This window comes from Lipophrys pholis, assembly GCF_963383615.2.
Source record: "Lipophrys pholis genome assembly, chromosome: 18".
NCBI lineage: Eukaryota > Metazoa > Chordata > Actinopteri > Blenniiformes > Blenniidae > Lipophrys > Lipophrys pholis.
In genome coordinates this window covers 2,737,472-2,742,792 of record NC_137646.1, presented here as the reverse complement: position 1 = coordinate 2,742,792, position 5,321 = coordinate 2,737,472, and positions in this window count along the sequence as shown.

Here is a 5,321-nt window from a genome sequence, read left to right as displayed (position 1 = left end):
TAAAAGATACTTCTTTTACTTTATTGTTTATCATATATCTCGCTGGCAAATTACCCCCCCCCCCCCCCCCCAAAAAAAAATGGAGGGAGGAGGAGGGGAATCCCCAAACCACTACTGGACCCCGGCACAGAGACAGCAGTCACTGCCAGAGGCCTTTGAGCAAGGCAGCAATATCCAGGGAGCTGATTTATAGAAGGAAAGTTAGATTTAATCATCTCCAGCATTAGTTCATGTTGTTCTTCTCAGTGTAATTGGTCATCGTCTTCATAGTAGTAATTACAGTAGACTGATTAACTCTAGACTATTCAGAGAGACATGGAATATATTCAGTCAGTTGAAATAAATCTACATGAATTATTTTACTGGAACTGAAAGATAAATACCTATATGAAGATATTTACCTTAAACATAAATATGGTTTCATAGAAAAACCCTTTTGTGTTCACCGTCAAAGTAACATTACTCTTCTTATATTTAGGTTACATGTATTTTATCGAGTTAATTATTTTGTTAACACACCTAGATTTGCACTGTTGCCTTTATTTTCACAAACAACTGTGTAGTGAAAGTACATTTGTTGTTTTAGGTTGATGTTATTCTCTTGTTGATATTGTTTGTGAACAAATACTTTCTCAGTTCTGCAGTGATACTTTGTGTAGATTTTATTTACCCTGCATATATTGAGTTTGTTCATAACAAGTCATTTCTATGTACCTACAATCTTTGTCCTGCATTTTATTATGGTCACAATCAACTGATAAAAGAATAAAAACTCCCCAAATCATTCAAAGATCATGAGAAAAGCTTTATTTTTATTTTCATTCAGATTTGCATTTTGATGATGATTCACTTCATAAATAATGACACATTGTTCTCCCCTACATTAAAGTAGATGAGCTGCTTATCTTAGTAAAAACTATCTACAATACTGGCCGTGTACTTCAAACACTCCTTTTCCCTCCTCCTGCTCCCCATGTCTCCAAAGCTGCTTCATACTGACACCTACTGGATATAGGGGGAACTGTAGGTCAGTATTTCTATTGCGTCCATCCATCCACCCATAACAAAACCCATTTAATGTCAAAGATGTTGATCATTTTCTTCTCAACTCATAATGATGATCATTCAGTAAGTTGTATTTTCTATAAAATTATCCAGTCTGTTTACATATAATGTTTTAAAGTTGTTGTTTTTTTCTCCAACTGAGGAAACAAATTCTAGAATATCAGATGATGTATTTGTCTACAGTTTTATAGCTTGGAAACACCTTGGCTATTTTCATCCTGTCAGGAAAAATACCTGTTAAAAAGGATCTATTGCATATATAAGTAATTGCTTAAGTATACAATCTATTACATCTTTTACACAAGACATATCAATTGTTAGAATCACGGGACTTTTAAACTTTCTGTGCACTTCTGAAACATCACTTTCAAAAACTCCATCTAGAAACATTGAAATACTGTTTTAAAATGTAAAATCAAAGTGACAGTCTCATACATGAGGTTTAATTTCCTTTGTCATCTACTGAAACATGGTGTGACTGTGGTACTTAGTAGTGTAAATGTAATCAATGAGAGATTTGTACAATTCAGAAACTTTTCTATATAGAAATCTTAAAATATGAGTTACTTCCAGATTAAAGTCATTGAAAGAACTTAACGGTTTGATCTCATTTAAAATGGTCTTTTTGCACAACTTGCTGTTTCTTAACAAGCTTAACAGCCTCATCTAACGTCTCAACACTCAACAGTGTGCTTTAAGGAACGTGAAGTTTAAATGTCACTCAAGTCAAAATATTCCACATCACATACATTTTTTTGTTGTTGGTGGTTGTTGTTAGAATAAATAGTTTGAGACGAGGAAATCATTGCATGTTTCCACTGAAGAGTTTTACTTTCATGAAATGTACTTCAGTACGTGTTGCAGGTAAACAAACAGTAGTTTTTCCTCCGTAGTGTAAAAAGAGTGAAAAATGAAATTACGACTCATTAATGTTAAATAAAAACAGTGAAGAACAAAAGCCATTGGATTCATGTCAACATTTTACTTCCATTTCTTCAAAGTTCACATCTGCTCATACAAGATTTTTAACCTCACATTTTTCAAACCACAGAAAGCAGCATTGTTAGAACTACTAATGAAATGTGCTTCTTTAACATTCATTATCAAGCAGGGACCTTTTGTCAGCCTCTGTGCAGTTCAACACAAATGGAAACCAAACTGATTGAAATCTTCTCATTTTGGTGACAAACCAGAAACTAAATGATTTCCTGAAGCGTCTCAACAGGGTTTAAATCAGCAATGTTGACTTCAAACTGGAGGAGACCTTGTGATTCTGGGCTCAAGCTGGACTTCCTGAACCACATCTGTTGGAGCTCCATTCCCATCTCCACCTGTCCACATGTCCAAGTGTCCTTGAGCAAGACACTGAACCCCAAACTGCTCCCAGTGGATGGACTGAGTGCCTTGCATGGTCGCCGCCTCCATTGGTGTGTGAATGAATGGGTGAATGTGATTAACAGTGTAAAGCACTTTGGGGACTGCTAAAGGCCTCTGCATCCTCCCATAAGAAGAAGAAGAAAAGTTCAGTGCTGACGTCAGCCAGCTGCTGGAAAAAATGCTTGTTCAGCAGGAGAGTTCATACTCTCACCCCCTCACAGCTGACACTTCTGTAAAACCTTTTAACTTTTCAACTGCAGCTTATTTCTCACTTCAAGCGTTTTCAGAAATACATTTCTCTGAAGTGTTTCAGTAAGAAAAGAGAAAGTTTGTGTCCAGGACATGATGTTGGTCTGGTTTTAACTGCAGGAACTGACAGTCCTGACGGTTGGTACTGCTGAACAAAAAGTCTCTGGCCAGAGGGAGCTGGCTGAAGAACATGACATCATTTAGTACGGCAAGACTCTGGAGAGCCCAACTTTCTTCTTGTTCTTATGGAGGATGAATCGGCTTTTATACGGTGGAAAAACACTATATAAGTGAAATCCATCCACACATCTCACATAGAGTCTTTCATGATTTCATTTCTTTATGGTTTTTCATGTGTCGCCGCAAATTACTACGATGACAGAAACTCCACCCACATGTTTCACAAGAATACGGCTTCTCACCTGTGTGAGTTCTCTTGTGTATCTTCAAACTATTTGATGTACTAAAACTTTTCCCACATGTTTCACAAGAATACGGCTTCTCACCTGTGTGAGTTCTCTTGTGTTTATTCAAACTATTCGATGCTCTAAAACTTTTCCCACATGTTTCACAAGAATACGGCTTCTCACCTGTGTGAATTCTCTTGTGTATCTTCAAATCATTTGATACACTGAAACTTTTCCCACATGTTTCACAAGAATATGGCTTCTCACCTGTGTGAGTTCTCTTGTGTATCTTCAAATTATTCGATCCTCTGAAACTTTTCCCACATGTTTCACAAGAATACGGCTTCTCACCTGTGTGAATTCTCTTGTGTATCTTCAAATTATTTGATCCTCTGAAACTTTTCCCACATGTTTCACAAGAATACGGCTTCTCACCTCTGTGAGTTCTCTTGTGTATCTTCAAATCATTTGATCCTCTGAAACTTTTCCCACATGTTTCACAAGTAAATGGTTTCTCACCTGTGTGAGTTCTCTTGTGACACATCAAAGAACTCCCTCGAATGAAACTTTTCCCACATGTTTCACAAGAAAATGGTTTTGAGTGAGTTTTTTTGTGTCTCGTCAAATTACCCTGTTGAATGAAACTTTTCCCACATGTTCTACAAGAATACGGCTTCTCACCTGTGTGAGTTCTCTTGTGAGTCCTTAAATATCTCTGTTGAGCGAAACGTTTTTCACATGTTTCACAAGAATACGGCTTCTCATCTGTGTGAGTTCTCTTGTGAGTCATTAAATCTCTCTGTTGAGCGAAACGTTTTCCACATGTTTCACAAGAAAATGGCTTCTCACCTGTGTGAATTCTCTTCTGCACCAACAAACCATCCTGTCCGGTGGAACTTTTAACAAAGATTTCACCACTTTTCTTCTTATCATTGAAAGTTGTTAAATTCTGACGTAATTGAGGTTTTTTCTGGACCATATTTCCACATGTTTCCTCACAAAGAAGCTTTTCACATTCAGCCTGCTTCTCTGACACAGGGAACTTGTCCACACAATCACTCTGAAACATGCTTCTTCTTTTCATCTCTGCATTTCTACTTGATTCTGAGTCAACAAGTTTTTTCACATCGTGGACTTCAGAGTCATGAGAGAGGAACTGCTCAGTGTCTGGAACTTCTTCTGGTTCACTCAGGGAACTTTGTTCCTCAATTGAAGGAACCCTAAAGGAATCACCTTCAAACTTCAGTAGAAGCCGCTCTCCCTCCTGGCTGGTACCGAGTTCCTGGTGCTCCTCAATCTGTGGAGGTTCTGGTTCTTCTGGCTCCCCTTTCATCTGTGGACTTTCTTGTTCCTCTTTGATCCGTGGAGGTTCTGGTTCCCCGTTGATCTGTGGAGGTTCTGGTTCTTCTGGTTCCTTTTTGCTCTGTGGAGGTTCTGGTTGTTCTGGTTCCTCTTTGATCTGTGAAGGTTCTGGTTCTTCTGGCTCCCCTTTGATCCGTGGAGGTTCTGGTTCCTTTTTGATCTGTGGAGGATCTGGTTCTACTGGTTCCTCTTTGATCTGTTGAGGTTCTGGTTCTTCTGGTTCCTCTTTAATCTGTGGAGGTTCTGGTTCCTCTTTGATCTGTTGAGGTTCTGGTTCCTCTTTGATCTGTTGAGGTTCTGGTTCCTCTTTGATCTGTTGAGGTTCTGGTTCCTCTTTAATCTGTGGAGGTTCTGGTTCCTCTTTAATCTGTGGAGGTTCTGGTTCGTCTTTGATCTGTGGAGGTTCTGGTTCTTCTAGTTCCTCTTTGATTTGTGGAAGTTCTGGTTCTTCTTTCATCTGTGGACTTTCTGGTTCCTCTTTGATCCGTGAAGGTTCTGGTTCCCCGTTGATCTGTGAGGTTCTGGTTGTTCTGGTTCCTCTTTCCTGCTCTAGACTGGAGTTTGTTTCCAGTTTAAAGAGCTGCTCCTCCCTACAGTCACGGTGCAGTTGGAGCTCTGGAGGGACAAAAAAGTACAAAATAAAAGTTACATTACTTCTACAGTTCCCGCTTTAAAATGACTCAGACGAGTAATTTGATTACAATAAAATCACCTGAGGCAATTATGGCAATGAATTAAAGATGAAAAACAAATGGGTTAAAGGAACAATGAAAATATGAGCAGTAATAAAAAAGAGAATGAAAATGTCTGGTTCAATCTGCAGGGCGACTAAAATAGGAAAGAATTTAGATTTTCTTCCTT